A 19,339-nucleotide genomic window follows, 5' to 3' on the forward strand; every position below is an offset into this window, starting at 1 on the left:
TTAAACTAAAACTAAATTAAAAGCGTAGTCAAACCTTTTTATGCGTAAGAGTTAGTCAACATTAATAACGATGTAATCATCAAATATACAACTATAAACACATGTACACCTACATATGCTGGCATACTAGCAATAGTTATTACCTAACTGTATGGTTCAAATAAGATATTATTTCGTTACAACTTTTGTTTTGAAACACTTATAAAAATTACTTATTTGTGAGGTCGAAATGGGACTGAAATGAAATAAAAATTTAGTTATGTACTTGGAAAAACGAAAAACCTTTTTTTTTTTTACTTTTTGTTTGGTTCGTATGCTTCTGCTATGATTTTATATTTATTTATTATACGGCGAATATGCATATTAAATGTAAGAAAAAGTGGTGGTTTTCTGCGTGCCATAGACTTACTTCATACTAAAACTGATAAACTAGCTTTTCGAGAAGAAATGACTATTAAAAATTATGGGCGTGGCTAATATCTATAAAACAAAACTCGTCTTTAACAGATTTTTACTTTTCTTGCCCCCGTCGAATTCTGGTAAAGCGCTAAAAATCATATATGTAAGTAACGGAATTTTCTTATTAAGGAAATATACGATCAAAAAGTAGCCAATGCACCTTTTAAAAATCCAAAGATACTGGGCCGTATGCATAAAACCTAAGCAAATACTTTCTTTTTTTAATTTCAGACCTTTACTCAATTTGTTCAAATAAATTTCAGTGAAAGGTATGCAATTTTAAGAAAAAGCATGTGCTTAGCTTTTATGCATATGGTCCATTGTGTCGAGGGCCTTTGCTCAGAATCTTGTTACGTACAATTTTGAATAGCCGTATATACAATGTTTAAATGTGTTTGTAGTTAAAACACTTTGATTTCTCAGAACTTGTTTTAATTTTTTCCTGCTACTCACACCTATGCTTTTTTGTTATAAGTGTTTACGTTCTTTGCCTTTTCATTACAAAAACGTAGAAAAAGTTTTGTATGGTAATTTTAAAGTCTCGGATCTTAGCAAATTTCGAACATCTAGTTCTTTGTTTACCCACTGTTTAAAAGTACTTTTTCCACAAAGTATAAAAAGCTGGTATTCTTGGTGGTATTTGTTAGTAGCCACCAACTCTAATAAATGCATTTCGCAACCTAAGTTAAGCTCAATAAATAAACACAAATATATCCAAAAACTATTGGTGGCGCTATATATGTATTTATCTCCGATTTTTTGGCTACCAAAAGTACCCGACTAATACACAGATAAGCACTGTAATTCCATTAGCATTCGTCAAAATTACTTACCACTTGAACAGCGCCATCTTTTGATCCTCGGTATTGAAAGTTTTCCTTTGGTTTATTTAATATTCATTAATTTTTTATTAAAATATGTGTATCATATTCTTTAACGAAAAGTATGTAAATTAATTTCATTTAATTCAATTTCTAAACTGTACACAAAATCTGTAATAAATACGTATAACAAAATTTTCATCAGAATTTCAAACTTAAAAAAAAAAATAATTGTTTGATATAGATAGATATTCAGTTGAGGGATGAACTGCGACCAGGAGATCTATTGTGCCCTCTTGCTCCTTACAGCACCTCGGTCAGTCCTAGCTCCCTTAGGAAATCCAGTAGATTGTTTGATATAAGGTGGAAGCAAGGTGTATTAAACAAGGTGGTGTTGGGGCGACAGCTGAGTTTTTCGCCGTGGAGGTCATTATGTCAAAATGATGTGTTTGTTGTAACTCATACCAATGACAGTATGGACATCAGCGTATAATTTGTTAGTGTAATTTTTTACTTATATACGGCCAACACCACCTTGTTAAATACGCCTTGGGTGGAAGTTTTTAAAAAATCGTGCTTTAAAAAGCTTGGAACACTTGATGAAAATCTGTCGAATTATACAATTTGTATAAAGTTTGAAAATAAGATTCACATGGTTTTTGTTATAGAAAATACTATATATTTTTAAAACATTAATGGATATTAAACAAACAAAGGAAAACTGTCATTACTCAAAGGAGGTTCAAGTGACCAGCACTGTATATACTTACACAATCAGGCCAATTCTGAATTCTTCCAGGGAGTTTGTTCTCCGGGCATTTTCACAGAAAATTTGTGAGGAGAAAATTGCAACTTCGCAAGAGCTATTTGACAGTTCAACTCCGCCATTTAATATAAAAAATTCTTTGGGAATTTTTATCCATGATAGCAGGAAAGGGAAAAGAGAAAACTCCCGCGGAGTTTCTGTTCAGAACCGGCCTGAATATATACACATTATGTGCGATATTAAATCACAAAAGCAAAAGATGAGTAAGTAGTTTTTAACCTTAAGTTCTACATACATCCATAAAATGTTTCTAAAATAAACCATTTTTACTCACATAATTTTTACTCACATAATTTAAAAAAATTCTAAAATAAATCTGACACACTACATAAGTATGCATGTACGAGTATGTACAAAATACATACATACATAGTATACATAGCCTTGGGCACGTTTCGCTACCGATTCACAAAACACTTGCAGTAAAATATAACTCCCTTCGAAATTTCGTTTTATGAAACTCGATAGCGTATGAAAATTTAGTATTCCGAACCTACGTATCACTACTAATCATGCAAAGATTATTGCCGTTTAAAGGATTTGCCTTTTGGCTTCCTATTAATGAAAAAAAAAAATACATATATTCATGCAACCCAGACATCAAAATAGAGTATCGTCATCCTGCAACACTTTACTCAATTCCAAATCACATACATTTTCGAAAAATTTTACTTTCTTGATTTCCCGAGTTTTGTATGAGATTAAAAAATTATTTCTTGTGGTTTTGCTGTTGAACGATATTTTTATAAAAAAAAAATAAGAAAAATTTGACGTCAACAATTTAAGTAAATAAAATCGTCAAATTGTCAGGTTATGTATATTTTTGACGCTGACAGCGCTTAAATGCTTTCAGTTTGTATGTATTGTATTAATTTTAACTTAAAAAAAAGAAACACCACAGTAGTAGCTACATACATATGTATTACACAAACTTGTGCCTCTGAAAATGCTTTATATTTTCAACCATGAACAAAGTTGCTATGAGATCTCATAACCTCTTTAAAATAAAAAATAAAAAAATTTTATACCCGCTTTATATATCGTTAGTATGTATGTATCGAAATTAGTGTACCGAGTTTCATTACAAAACGTAGGAAAAGAAATCCAAATCAGCGTTCCTTCACACATAAATACATACTTATTTACATACATATATATCGTAATCATCTATGCAAAAGGCGCTACTTATTTGACAAATGTTCCGAAAAGTGTTTTTAATATTCCTTTAGTTGGCTCTCAGACACACTACAAATATTTAAAATCATGTCTTAAAAATACGAGATTAATTGCCATCTTCAAAACAGCCATGTAAGAATTTCCTTTGTAAATTAAAGAAAAAAATGTGCGCTTCTGTAATATTTTAAATTTATCAAAAAGGGTCTCGTTTTGCATTCATGATCACGAGACAATGTTTTTAAAGTACATATTAACACAATGTTTGGCCAAACTAAATACACAGAGAAAAATAGTATCAAAAAAAACACTTAAAATATTCGTTAATATTTAGATATTAAAAGTAATTAAGTAAGATGGAGAAAAACCTCGAAACACCGAAGCTTTTAATAAGCTATCAAAATTTAAATGAAAAATATTTTGAATGGCAAAGAAGAGAAACGTTTACTGGTCTTAATTTAGCCCTTTAACCAAAAAGAACTTGGAAACATTTTTTTTTTTTGTTCTTTCACTAAGATTTGTTGCTTACAATGCTAAATGTCAGACTAAAGGACTACATATACCATTTACGACATTATAGTTCCGAAAATGAAAAAAAGTCTACAACTTTAAGCTGGCTCCTAACTGGAACTATCTAGTACATTAGACGGTACTAGAAAAACAAGTTCGCCGTATACCTTCGAATCTGAAGTATTTTTGCAAGGTAATTTCGAAAAAAAAAATTGTTTGCCGAACCTAAGGGCAATTTTCGGCAATAAAAATTTATTTGTCAAATAGTTCTTAGCAAAAGTTTTGGTGAGCCTTGATTTACTATCATTAGGGTGGTACGTTAGGATGATAAGAGCTGAGTTTTGCTTGCTGAGTACTGAAACAAATAATTTGTCACCTCCAGGCAAGAATATCAATATATCATACTTTAAAATCCGAGTTTTAATGCCGAAGCTATGATGTAAAATGTAAAAGGCGACCCCTACGTTGTTCAGACTCGAAGATGTACGGCGAACTTTTCTTTGATAAACTTTTTTATACTTAAATATATAATTATCCCCAAAGGTACTTTTTTTAGATGGCTATTCGAAAAAAGGTAACTACACTACAAATAAACCTTTCATGGTCATATATACATACATATATAAGCAAATAAAAACGTTTCAAGTAAATTAAGAAATGCGTATGAAAAAAAGTTCAAAGTTTAGCCCAAAAAAAAATTGGTAATATTTGTTTTTTAGAAAAAAGTAGAAAAAATACCTTATAAGTATGTATGTATGCTTACATTCAGTTAATTTAATAAAAAAACTCGTTAAAGAAAACCCATACCGAAGCATTTTTTATTTTTGGGAATTGATTTGGATATGTACTTAGGTATGCCTATAGCAGGATACTGCGAGGGCGGCGATGGGAATGATATACACGTGAAGTATGTACACTCGCATTCACTTAAGTAGGCACATTTTTTCGTTAAGATCTCTGCTCATAGCTGATTAGCTCAAAGCAGCGAGAGTGGTCAGGTCACTTACCTAAATCTAAAAAAAAAAAAACGGAAAAAACGACTCTCAAATAAATTGTACACTGCACAACCCTTGAAATTGTTCTATAATAAACGGTACACAGAGCAAAAACCACCTAATGAAATAGAACAAAAGTAAGATATCTTCTATATATGGTTTTCATGCTATGCTTTTCAAGAAGAAATTTCTAGTGAGATTATCTTGTCAGTGAAATCAAGAAAGAATTGTCTCGATTTTTATTTGGTTACTTAATTAAAAGCTAAAAATAGAAAATTAGAAAAAAACAGGTCTGCGTTAACCGCCTAGCCTAGACACTTTTCATAAGAAATATTAAGGATTTTTGGTAGGACTACTACTTATTTTTATAAGTTCCAGCCCGAATTTCATTATGAATATTTGAAATAAGGAAAAGCTAAAAAAGCCACAATGCTAGACCTAAAGTCGCTTATTTTCCAGGGCCCGGCCTATGTCACTCATGATGTTTGATGCAGACGATTTAGCGATGAGCTGTATGAGCTTTACAACGAAATAGACGTACATAGGCCCTTCCCAGCCAGCAGAGAAACGTAAATTTTGCCGACAGAGCAGTCTAGTACAATTTTCCGTATCCGGAATCGAATAGAAAACAACTACAATTTTCATTCATTTAGGTATCAAAGAATGTCTACAAAACCACGGTAGTTTTCGTATCCGGAAACGAATAGAAAACGACTACAGTTATCATTCATTTTCGAATCCGGAAACTGTTCGAAACGTGCGAAAAAGATGATGTCATTTGAAAGCAATTATTGTATTTTATTTGTTCAAGCTATACATTTGAAAGCATGCATGCGTAGTCGGCAGTGGCTGAGCGTGCAGAGACGCGTGCAGCTATTTGTTAGCTTCCAGAATGTGCCGAGTTCGAATTCCGTTAGGCGCTTCCTTTATTTTGTTAAATTTGTTTTTAAACCATGAAAAAGTATCTGTGAAATGCATAAGGAAAGCGTATTGAACGAAAAATTCAATCAGTCAAATTTCAGTAAAAACAGCTAAAGAAGTATCCGTTTCACAAGCAATTTTCGGTACTTGTCTGTACATACATACGTTTCTGCCGCACACTTTAGCGGGAAAACGGATCGTCAAAGTATCCGAAAACGGAATTTGTAAACGGACAAAAATCCGCACTTCATCCACTTTTTTTTTCCTTTTTCGGATCGATTTTCGGATTGTTTGCTGGCTGGGTTATTATGAGTTGCATTCGATTTTCGATCTTCGCTGGTTATCGAATATCGATTGTGAAATTCGTATTATGAGCTATGCAACCGTGTCGAACTTTTCGTTGAGTATCGAATTATCTGTCGAACAGAATTTTGCTTTCGATGCTGTAGCGAAGTGTTAGAAAATTGTGAAAAATGTATGATTTTGCGTTTGTTTTCTTACTTTTTTGGCGGCTAGACACTAATTTAAACAATTTTTATTAATTTCACGCAGGTCGAATTTCGTGAATACTAAACACAAGTTCGAGAGGCTGGTTTGGCTCAGTTGGCATGATCTCTGAGAACAAAATCGTAGAGTTGTTGATAGTTTTAAATTATTTTAAATAGATTTGGCCCGAGAGCATTGCTGCAGCAGGTTTTGTGTAGCGGACAGCAGGTCTACTACAAACGCTCGATTCGGCTTCCTCTGCGATGGAAAGACCAGGAGTGAAGACCTTCGTCTCACTTGCTGCTATGTTAGACTCGGGCGAATTCGCGTTGGCGCAGCTACTGCGTCAAACGACGAAAGATCGCATCATCAGCGTACTCCGAATTGGAGAAGCACGGTATAATATTTAAAAAGTCTGAATTTTTTGTGTTATGTTTAGCGTCAAACTTTTTTTTTTTTTAATTAAAACAAGTTATATTTTGTTTCTTGTTTTGGTTTTTTCTGTTTTATTTAAATTTATTTTATTAAAAACTAATCAATAATAGGTATGCACTATCTGTATATATACTTTTTTATACATTTTCGCTTCGAAGGAAAATTATAGAAAAATAAAGATGACTTTACAATAGATTATTTTTAATAATTTTTGTTTATATATATATTTTTTAAATATATATTTTATACATATATGTATATATATTTTTTTAGATCTGTTTAGTTTGATGTTCATGCTGCACAAAATATGTAGAATATTTTCTTTTCTTGTCAAAAAAATATTTGCAAATTTCATGTCAAAACACAAGGAGACTAGGTTTTGGCGCTTCCATTTACTAAAGTGCAATTTTTGCTTTTGTGTGTATGTAAAAATAAGTGTAATATGAAATCTTAAAGCTGAACATACAAGTGATGTTTTGAAATGAAAATGAAAAATTTGAAAAAAAAAGTATTAGGTTGCATTTCCGCGATCACAAAGTAATGTTAATTAATTAATACTAATTTAGCGTGTTCATATCGTATTGTTATACATATGTATGTACGTACATATATGTATATATTTTAGGATTACTATATGAATGTGTGTATGTACTATGTGAGTTATTTGGTTTCATTTATCTGCTATTGTTTTATGTTATTTCAATTGCATTTAGTAATATTTATGTATGTAGTTGTATTTTTATAGGCTACATTATATGCACAAACATACATACATACATGTACATATGTATGTACGTAGCTATGTAAGTATGCCGTAATGCTTTGCATTTGCATTTTGAAATTTGATCATTAGGGGTATTCTCGCAGTATTGCAAAGCCCTTGCACAGATTGCATGGATTGCGATGTAAAAACCGTTTTTCCTATGGGAAAGCTTTGCAAACCGTACAATCCGTGCACCGTGCAAGGGCTTTGCACGACTCCGAGAATACCCGATTTATTTTTTTGGTTGTTCCTTATATCTTTTCATTTTGCCACCGAAACATATTCACGCAAACATGCAATTACAGTGGTGGAAAATAAATAGGCACACGACGTTCAAACAAATTTTTCCCATTTTTCGTATGTTTGTTTAATATTTATTATTTTTTTTTTTTAATTATAGCTCATTATCTAACAAAAACCATATAAATTCACCTCAAACCTTGTGCAAAAATTATAAAAATTCTGCAAAATTGCATCTAAATTTTCTACTTTTTATTAGATAATTTTTATTCTGAATGTATTACGCACTTTTTTCCGTTAAATGCGTTAAAAAAATTGCCAAAAATCTACGCGATTTTTTAGCAACTTAAAACTTACACTTTTAAATGGACTATAAAACTGCAAGCTCAAAAAAATTCTAAAATATCTGATTAAAAAGTTGAACATGTAGATGCAATTTTGCAGAATTTTTATAATTTTTGCACAAAGTTTGAAATATGAATTTATATGGTTTTTGTTTGATAATATAATTTAATTTAATAATTTTATAAAAATTTAATAAATATTATATAAACGCAAGAAAAATAGCCAAAATTAAAAAAAAATAATTGTGTCCCTATTTATTTTTCCACCACTGTATATGTACATATGTAGATATTGCAGCATTTTAGTTTTTTTTATTAATATTTAGTAATTAGTAATTTACTAAAATTCGTTTTTTTTTATTAGATTTCGTTTCTCACACACCTCTTAAATGTTAGTTATTTTTTTTTTTTTGTATTCATTATTATGTATTTGTAGTTTTACTTTATTTTACATTGCATTATAAAATATTTTAGTTAAATTCCCATTTGTTGCACAATTGCTTTAATTTTGAATTTGCTTCATGCCTACTTAAACCATATTTACTGTATGTACACATTCAAGTATGCGTGTGTGTGTTTTACTTATTTCAGTTAGTGTATTTTTTAGTACGTAATAGAATTTCAATTATGCAAATCCATACCACGCCTGCAACTGCAACTACACACAAACATACGCTCACAATTCAAACCTTTCAAATTTATTTTTTCCTAAGCATTTCTGTACAGTTTTACGTATTTATTTTTTTAGTGTTACTAAATTTTAAATATAACCTAAAATTTTTGTATGTTTTTATGTTAGTTAGTATACATTTATACGTGCATACATACATACATATGTGTATTTATGTAGGTATGCATTAACTTAATCTATGTACACTATGCCGTTTTATAATAGCTTACTTTTCTTCCTCTTTAAGCATTTTATTAAACTAAGTATTTAACTAAGTTTAAAGATGTATTTTTATTTTAATTTATATCATATTTGTTAAACATGCATACTTATGTATGTATGTATTTATATGTATGGCTGTATGTATTTGATTGCAAATTTAGTTTTATTACTTATTTTACTGCACCAGCACTGTTATGATTTAATTATTATTTTTTTTTCTTAAACACTCCATTTAATCCTTAGAATTATCTTTTTCAGATCTTAGCTGGTGTATTATTCTTTATTAATTTTATAATTTGTATCCTATATTTTGCTTTTAATTTGTTAATCTAATCTAAACATAATGCACCGTTCACACTCTCATTCAAACACTCATACATATAAATGTACATAAAGCTCAATTTAACTATTGGCATTAGCAATCAGTCACTGCATACTCTCAGAAGCTAAACTTGAAATTCAACAAACAAATAATATAACCAGTAATGCAAAACATAAATAAATGATAATTGTATATGAAAGTATATTTTACCCATATTCGGATGTTTTTGAGCAGAATGTGTTGTTGTGCCGACTTAGTTTACATATACATACATATGTAGCATACAACCGAGAGTCAGTTCCTTTCAGGCAAATGGTCACCGTGTCAGTTGATATAAGAAAGAGGTGCCCATACTAGACCCGCTCCTCGTTATGCCGGGGATGGTAATTCCTTTTTGTTTACATTCAGCAATCGTTAAAAAGCCGACCGAATAGCAAAAGTACGACGCCAGCGAGTTTAAAAAAGGACTTCTTAACAATTTTGCACAAAACTTGAAATTTGCTCTCGGGTTATCACAGTTCTGCCCCCAAAATTATCTAAATACATGGTGGCAATCGGTAACCTGCAATAACAAACTCATTTTAAAGTTGCCGGTCGTTTTCATACATTAGAACCGGAGCCAAGACCGGTATGGTATGCTCTCTTTGTGGCCCGTAGTTGATGTGTCAAGTAACAGTAGTTTTGCCTGCAGAGTTTGCTGAAAAAATTTCAGCTGTTCACACTTTTGCAATTAAAAATCAAAGTAAAGTGGTAATAAACCATACTTAGTTCAGACTAACTTTTACCAACCCAGAGAGGGTTTGCTCACTCGCTGAAAATACAAATCATTCATGATGGGTTGGTTTTCACACCGAGTTAATATATAAACAAGTAATTTTTAGCAAAAAAAAAACCGACTTCAATTCTCATATTAAAAAAAAAATATATATATATATATCATGATCCACTGATCGGATCTTAACTAGATTAGTATGGGACCACCTCTGACACTACCGTTCCGATGCAAACAGAATTATCGAAATCGGTTGACGTGGTTCAAAGTTATGCGGTAACATACATAAGAAAAACAAAAAAATATTCCGACGAACTGATAACCTCCTCCTCCTCCTTTTTTTGGAAGTCGGATAAAAAAGCTTGACAGTCCTATTCTCAGCCAAAATTCATCGCATCATTGTTGTTATAATTAACGCACCCAAAAATATGCTGCGAAAATCTTTATTATCTTTAAAAAATATTTGAAAGCTCATTTTTAAATTGTTTCACTGCAAATACGTATGATATTTTATTCTTAGATACATGTAAGTATTTGCAAAATATAAATGAAACCCGCAGAGCATACAAATAAACGCGAAATTGTATTTGAGAGGAGGGCTCCTCACCCACAGAATCCCTAAATGCGATTTCGCATCAATCTCCACTGGTTCTAATTTTTCGAAAGGTTACTGTTATTGCAGTCATAGGACTAACAGCCATATTAGCTATCTCGCACGATAGGCCATACAAACGATTCGTCTGCAAACGATATCGTCTCTGCTTTCAATATAATAACTCTATCGTTCGTCTTCATCTTGCTTTACGCCCGACTACGTTGCAATCGTCTCCGTTACATTTGAACCGGCTAGAACTATGTTGCCGGACTAATTTTTTTAAGTATTCGTCTGCAGACGATTCATTCGTGCGGCCTATCATTCGATAGATAGATTCTCAGATCATTCGGCTATTCTAGACATCTTAGTGACTATGCCGATATATATCAGTACCGACTATTGTATGCCCTCACTCACATCCGTTGAGAAATACAAAGTTGTGGTACCATCAAGACAGCTTTCTCATACTAGAAGACCTCTCATGCATACAGGTGTGGTAACAAATTTGAAGCAAGAGTCGGACTAGGCGTTTTTCTTAGCTGAGCTGAGGCTAGGCGTCTTTAAAATTTCCCAACCACTGCAGTGCATATCAAGCTGAAGAACCTAATGGCCCTATTATGTTTGGCGACCGATAGCCGATGGGCAACCATATACTAAAATTCGCATTACGTACCGCAACTGCCGGCTACTGAGTCTAGAAGCGCAATTTTCTGCTTCCCGCTTATGACGATTTTGTTATTTGTTTACACAAATTGTTAAACACACTGGGGCAAAGTTGCCAATTATTTCGAAATATACATGTCAAAAAAGTAAATTCGGATGTTGTCTGCGATTTTTTGTCTACTGAGATAAATCGCTACACATAATACAAAGTACGATACTGGTAGCCAAGGTGTCACTTTCTTGACTCATTTACTATCTTTCTGACTTGACCACTACATACTTATTCTATAATAAATCGAGATTGTGGGTTGTATATTTTTAAATATCTGCTACGAGGGCTGATTTATATATTTTATTAAAAACTTCTTCAATACCCAGGGAATGGTATGAGTGAAGAATCATCTACTTATGTATGTACATATTTGTGTATTTTCTATATATTAATTTTAAGAAAAACAAAATTTAAAAAATTTTACGGGTCTGCGCTAATACAACGAACCAGATTTACATATTTCTGATCAAAGATTGTCACTGTCGGTCAGTCCAGGTTCATAGTGGAAGAGATAAATTTGTCTTGTAATGTCGTCAAGATTTTATTATCATAAAAATAAAAGTAATACAATACTTAAAAGAAAAAAACGGCAACAAAAAAAGCTCAAACTAAAAAACCACTTTTTAAGCTCTCATCCCTGCAAACCAAAGATCGGGAAATCTTAACTAAATCTTTAGGAATATCACATTTCTTTAACGATCTTTTAACGAACCTTCAAAGAAAATTATATGCAGTAGTTGACACGAACTAGTAAAGAAATTTCTGTACGAAAATAAAGAAAATTCTGAAAAAATTCAGCAAGAAATACTTCACATAGCAGCATTATTTGCATTGTTTAAGCGATTTTCTCCCGAAATTTCGTAAAGGAAACGAAGTGTGCACAGTTTATTTTATTTTAGAAAATTCAGCAAAAAATACTCTGAAAAAATGGTTTGCAGGAATCATACTGTAGATGCCTATATGTATACATATTTATAAAATTTATACAAAGCAGACTCAAACTTTCGCACTATTTCCACACAATCGCAATTTGCAGCATTTGATTATTAATAAAAAATATATATATTAATTATATAGTAGGCACTTTAGCAATTGTTTGTATATTTTTTTCTGTAATAAGTAGTATTTTTATGTGTGAATAAATATCTAAAATAACTATACAAAAAATTATATTTATAAGTGGAAAATATGTTTTTACTTATACAGAAGCTAGATAATTACGATTTCGGTTAGAGCCTGATTGTTTACTACAAGTGTATGTATATCGATTTCAAATATACATACATGCAGTGTCGGAAAAAGTAATAATAAAAATTTATCGAATATTCTTGATTAAAAAAAAATAACGATTTTGGAATGATCTTGGTAGTTAATGGTTATTTTTGGGCCTTTTTTTATTTGGGGAAAGAAAGAAAATGGCCAAAAATCAACGCGATTTTTCAGCAACTTAAAACTTGCACTTTATTACAATGGGCTACAAAACTGCATTTTCAAAGTTTTTCTAAAAAACTGGAGTATAAAGTTTCAAATTCATCGAGTTTTCCTGAGTTTTGCACAAAGTTTAGAAATTTTATTTTTGTTTTTTATTGTAGCATAAACAAGTTTCAAATGGCTAAAAATTACGATTGATTTTTTATATTTTTTTTGTCGAAAATGTTACGGTTTTCTGCCATATAAAACTAAATTGTGTGTATTCGTTAAATGGAAGCAAATGGGACAAAGAAAACTCTAAAACATCAACCGTAATTTTTAGCCATTTAAAACTTGTACTTTATTCTGCTAGAATTCAATGGGCTACAAAACTGGATGCTCGGAATCTTTCGAGGAAATCGAATTAAAAAAGCTAGAAATTTTTACGAAAGTTTGTTGATTTTTTTTTCTTTAATATTGCACAAAGTTTGAAACTTGGATTTACACAGGTTTTGTTAAAGAATGAACAATATCTATATAACAAAATAAGCAAAATTAAATAACTGGAAAAATAATATGTTAAAACTTGCCAAATGTGTTGCGGATGTAATTATTTCGACCACTGTATGTATGTATGGATATTCTCCAATTTATGGATTTTGGTTTTTGGGAAGCATGCGTTATCCAAAGTATACAATACATATGTATGCATGTACAGAAGTAACCCCAAGATATGTGGCCCATTCATAAAAAATAAGTAAATTTTAAAAAGCAAGTATAATTAGTAGATGTCTTGTTAGTCGACTAATCGGTTAGTCAAACACCAAAAGTTATTTAAAAATATATTCGACTTCATTTAATCGACTAACCGTTTCATTTCTACTTTTTTTTACTAACCGCTCACAAATAACCAGTTGACAAACGGTTCATTTTCGATTTTTCGACTAATTGTTTTCTTTCAGTAAACATTTTTAGTGTAAAGTTGCTAGGTAGCAATCTAGTAGGCATTTTGTTGTTGGAAAAGCAACCAACCCCCCGTATTGTTTTTTATTTTTTATATTTTCTAATACTTACATATGCTTATTGACAAAACCCAACCGCGTAATATGAATAATTTTATGACAGTCACGATTAGAATAATTTCAGTTAGTCGATTTTCAGACTACTCGATAGTGAACGGCTAGTCGTTTTCAGGCGTTTCATCGAATAATTGCTATTCGACTATCAGCCGACAAAAAAGTTGCTAAACAACTAAATAGTCGACTAACCGAATAGCCGAATAGTCGATTTTTAAAAAGAGCTCTAATCAAACCGCTTATCGATTTAAGTATAAAGCATTTTAAATCTACATATTTATTTTACATTTTATGAATTCGGCTGTCAGTTTTTATTTGAAAACTATGCCTTATACATAGCTTAGTACTTATTATCTACATCTAGATATATAATAATAATAGCTTTGCGATTACACTTACATATGTTAGTGTTTAGTTAGACAAGCTTCTCCTCCGATTTGAGGCGTGCGCTTTGGATGTTGTCACACGAAGGGGAGGGACCTACAGTTTAACGCCGACTCCGAAGGGCGATTGTATTTTTATGAGAAGCTGTTTTCATAGCAGAAATACTACACTCGGAGGTTTGCCATTGCCTACCCAGGGGTGACCGCTATTAGAATATACGAGTAATTTTTCTCCATTAATTAGCCGCTGTAGAATGGTATGCTTTTACTATTTTGTTGTTCCATAGTATTTTTTTCCAAATGGCGATAGGGACGACGAGTCGAGAGTCGGTACATACATAATATCTACATACTTAAATTGAAAAATTTTATTAATAGATATGCACTTATCTAATCTTATGATATTTGAGTCCAAAGCACGTTATTTTCTTGATTAGACACACGAGTTTTTTGAAATCGCTCAAAATGATTCTTCTTTCCTTGATACAAGTGCTTGGTTTGATTAAAAAAAACCACTGGAGTGTTGCACTACAATGACAGCATACATTTAGGCGCACTGCGAGAATTTCTATGGAAATATATTCAGAAACAGTTTTCAGTACAAATTTATTTAACGATATGTCAGGTAATCTGGCCGGCGTTGCCAGTTGAAAGTAAAATTTCGACAACAACCCCCAGCATTCTGTTAGAGAAAAAGTAGATATTACTTTTCGCGAATTTTTTTGCATAGACAAACATTTATCCTATTGAATTTTCTTCGAAAAAAAAATCTTTTGCAAAGAAATTCCGGGTAGCATTTCCCTCATAATAGTTACCAAATCGAACTAATAAATATCTACATATAAAATTTTAAGACTTTAAATAACAAGAAATGAGTTGCCTTTAAACGAGTAATATTATTCATAGTTTGCGAAAATTCATTACTGGCAGCCAAAAGTAACTAAATAGGGCATTTACGAAGAAAAGAGCATCAGAGTATCAAATCTTAAAATTTAGAAAAAAAATTATCAAAAATTATAAAATTTTATCACAAAATGGCAACGCTGGTCATATGCATAGAGTTGGTATCATTAACGATGTTTAACTCGTGATTAGTGTTAACCAGAGATGGCGAAAACGGCCCTTAGAATTGCGGATCTAAGTTATCAGCCGTGACCTAATATTGAAGATGCTAGTGAGCTACTCGTTATTTTAAAAACCTATAAAATAAACTCAGATTCTTTTAACAACTACTGAATAAGAATCTCCCTTTTCTCCGCTCACAGCCGATCTTCGAAGAATGTTACAACCAGAGCTGGGTAAATGCAATTACATTACAATTACAATTACATTCCTCAGTAATTGTAATTAGGATTCAATTCCTTTAGCTCACAGCAAAGGAATCGATTACTTTTTCAATTCCTTGAAGTAATTTCAAATGGAATTGTTTTTTTCTTTAATTCCATTACAAGGAATTTCATATTGTAATTGGAATAAATTACGTGCTAGTAATGTAATTTCTTTTATTTCAATTCCTTTGAAAGGAATTGAAAATGTAATTTTTTTTCCAATTCCTTTCAAAGGAATTGAAAATGTAATTGATTTTTTTTCCAATTCCATTCCTCAAAGTAATTTAAAAAGTAATCGAAAAATTTATAAAAAAAAATTGTTTACTGTTGAATTGCAATAGCTTTGTTAAATTTCTTGGTTGCTAACTGCCTTGAATAAACAACTTATACCTAAGTAGTATTACTAATTGGACTTTAAGAAAACTGAATAGCTTAGACTGTAGCTGTTCAGTTTATAGGGTAACGGTTAAATTTTCCAGATCCTACCGCGAACGCGCTTCGCGGCAGATGAGACCCATAAATGTTGCTGCCTTGGGCACTGCTGTTCTCTTGGACTAATCCCTGCGTATTTATAAAAATGCACCGAGTTAATTGCGTATATTATGGTACCCTTAATTCTACCCAAAATGGCGTGCCTTCTGGGGCCTTTGAAGTACTCTTACTGGTATCCTGCGTTACAAATGAGGATAGAGTCCGCTTGAATTACGAGCCCTGTGGGACTGGAGATCCTACCTCCTAAGAGTTTTATAAACAAATTTCATTGCTATGGCTAAATTTTGATGATAACACTGTAACGACGCTAAAATTACACAAAAAACGCCGAGAGACGTAAAATTAATTTTAAGTAGTATGTTACGGAACTGTATACCGTTTTTTTTTAGATAAGGTCATTTAGTCAAGTTATTTTCATTTTAAGTTTTCATTGCGAATGAAAAAAATCAAACTTTAACATGGTCATACGGTCATGTACGATATGGCGTATGGGTAACATTATTTCCTGCTAGTATTTTATACAAAAAATTATTACACTTTCACTTAACCCTTGCAAATCACAATGGGCTATGATCGGGCCTAAGTGTGCTGGCGCCCTCTGGGCCTAGCAGCCACTTCAACCTAACCCTTGCAAACTTGCTTATTTATCCATCGATTTTCATCGGTAGTAGTGTTTTAAGCCGCAAAACAAGCAGATATTGGCTAGTCTATACTAATATATATTTTGAAAAGCATTTTTTTCTGTTCGCAAAGCTCGAGAAAGGCCGTACCGATTTTTTTGAAATTTCGGAATATACTGCAGACTTTCCACGGATGGTTATAGGCTAAAAAAAGTTTCGATATTGAAAGGGGGCGTGGCACCTCCCATACAAACCGAATTTTTCAAACTGCATATATTTGTGGTAGAGGACTAGAACTGGGTATGGTGATATATACATATATAAGACCAATTCCATACTCATGGAGAAAAATTTGCATGGTTGAAGAATGGGGCGTGGCACCTCCCATATAAACCGAACTTTTCATATTGCATATTTCTGGAAGTGTTCATGGTAGACTGTAAGCCTTTTCAAAACTCTTTAGTTTGACACCCACATGCCAACATTTCATTTACTTTATCAATTTAACTGAGTTACAATTTCCAAATAGGTGGCAGCCCCCCTCAAAAATATTTCCAACAGTTATCTTTCTTAAACCTCTTTAATTTGATACCCATATTGTAATATTTTATTTATTTTATCAATGTAATTTAGTTAAATTTTCAAACAGATGGCAACCCTCCTCAAACATATTTTCGGCAGTAAGCCTTCTTAAAACTCTTTAGTTTGACACCCACATGGCAATATTTCATTTTTTTTAACAATTTGACTTAGTTTAAATTTTCAAATAGGTGGCAACCCTCGTCAAAAATGCTTCCAGCGGTTATCTTTCTTAAACCTCTTTAACTTGATACCCATATTGTAATAATTCATTAATTTTATCAATATAATTGGGTTTAAAAATTTTAAAATAGGTGGCAACCCTCCAAATTTTTGTGATATCATTGATTCTGGTATTATACCGAATAATAAAAAAAAAATTATTCAAATCGGTTCAGCCGTTCTCGGGTTTTGATGACCGTGACATACGAACACAACATTTTTATATATATAGATATACATAGAAGATGTCCAATGTGTGCTTTCGATTTTAATCTTTGACCACAACGAAAATTCCACATTGTACATTCGTGAATGAACTTTCAGTTTCTCGATTACTTTTACAATTCCTTTGAGTAATTGAAAACACTAAAGTACTCTTGCAATTCCAGGTAATGGAATTGAAAAAAAATCAATTACATTTTCAATTCCTTTCAAAGGAATTGGAGAAAAAAAAATACATTACTAGCACGTAATTTATTCCATTTACAATTAGGGGATTCACAAGACGTGTTAACCGTCGTAAAATCTTAAGGTTAACATCTTTTTTAATTAAAATGGTTTTAGGGGATTTCTAACTAAACCGAAATTCTTTTAAACTGATAAAGAATATATAATTAGCCAACCCCCCAACCATTTTAACCGCTATTTTACATAAACAAGTGTTAAGCTTAAGATTTTACGACGGTTAACACGTCTTGTGAATCCCCTAAATATGAAATTCCTTGTAATGGAATTAAAGAAAAAACCAATTACATTTGAAATTACTTCAAGGAATTGAAAAAGTAATCGATTCCTTTGCTGTGGACTGAAGGAATTGATTCCTAATTACAATTCCTTGTAATCTGTAATTGGGAGTAATTTGATTCCTAAAGGAATCATTACGACCCAGCTCTGGTTACAACAAGCTTGGCAGAAGAATATCAGGCACATAAAGAAGGTTATTATGAAAAGGGAAAATCTAAACGAATTGTGGTTTTCTTAGACCAGTGTGGTGGCCACACTCAAATTATCATTTATTACGTTTGCGTGTAAAGCATCGCAGTATTGATGAAACGCAACAGTTTTGATTTGCTTTACCAAATACCAAAAAAAACATCGGTCGATCGTCAAATATCGGACTTCGCAGTAAGCAACGTTTTATCGCCCAATTACATGCCTTCGGAATATGTAAATAGCTCATCTCTTGGCTCGACTTGACATTTCAAATTGGAATCAGTTTTCAGAGAAGTGAAATGGCTGGCGTGCTTTATTGGACTCAGCCAAAATTGCTTAGACGGTTACAGCACCAAACCAGAAGAAACCACTCACGGTGGGCAGGAAGCGAAGATAGGTTGCATAAAAATGTCGACAAAATCTGAAAGCAGGGTTGTATTTGTTGATATCTTAAGGTTAAGAATCCGCTTAAATTGAAATCCTAGCTGCTCCTGTTTTAAAGATATCCACATTTTATATACTTCTGATAGGATATATTTGCAAAAGAGGAAGGCGTACTTCTCGATAATTAGAGCATATTTATACGAAAAGAAATCTCATACAAATCTGTTCCCCTTTTTTAACTCACTAAAACGGATCAAATCAATGTGAAACATTTTCATTTTTTCCTACCGAAAGAATAATTGATCGAGATTTATTGGGCGCTACCGGTATACAACTTAGATAAAACACCACAATTACCTTTTTCTGTAGCGTGAACTTTCTCATTACAAACACTTTCAATATCGCAATATATGTATGTATGTATACAATATTGTATGCTATATAATACGGTAGTAATTTTTTATTAAAGGTTTGTTGCTATAAGCAAGTAGCGCAGGCAAGTCGCACTGCGCTTGTGCAAGAAATAAAAATGCTCTAACTTAGGCCAACGGTACTCCGCATAATAAGTAAATAAATTCAAAGCTTGTATGAGATTTATTTTGGTATTTATGTACTCTTCTGTCAGGAAATAATGACTATTGTA

General features: G+C 32.0%; 1 long non-coding RNA gene across 1 annotated transcript; it reads left to right on the top strand.

The window, feature by feature from the left end:
- The first annotated feature begins 5,018 nt into the window (after nucleotides 1-5,018).
- LOC108360911 (uncharacterized) lies at nucleotides 5,019-15,425 on the top strand. Its single transcript, XR_001847201.1, has 3 exons — nucleotides 5,019-5,030; nucleotides 8,927-8,928; nucleotides 14,786-15,425. It is a non-coding gene; the product is annotated as an uncharacterized LOC108360911 (long non-coding RNA).
- The last annotated feature ends 3,914 nt before the right edge of the window (nucleotides 15,426-19,339 follow it).

The sequence above is a fragment of the Rhagoletis zephyria genome, unplaced genomic scaffold (genome assembly GCF_001687245.7).
Source record: "Rhagoletis zephyria isolate East Lansing unplaced genomic scaffold, Rhagoletis_zephyria_1.1 Rzeph_scaffold_00017, whole genome shotgun sequence".
NCBI classification, from domain to species: Eukaryota; Metazoa; Arthropoda; class Insecta; order Diptera; family Tephritidae; genus Rhagoletis; species Rhagoletis zephyria.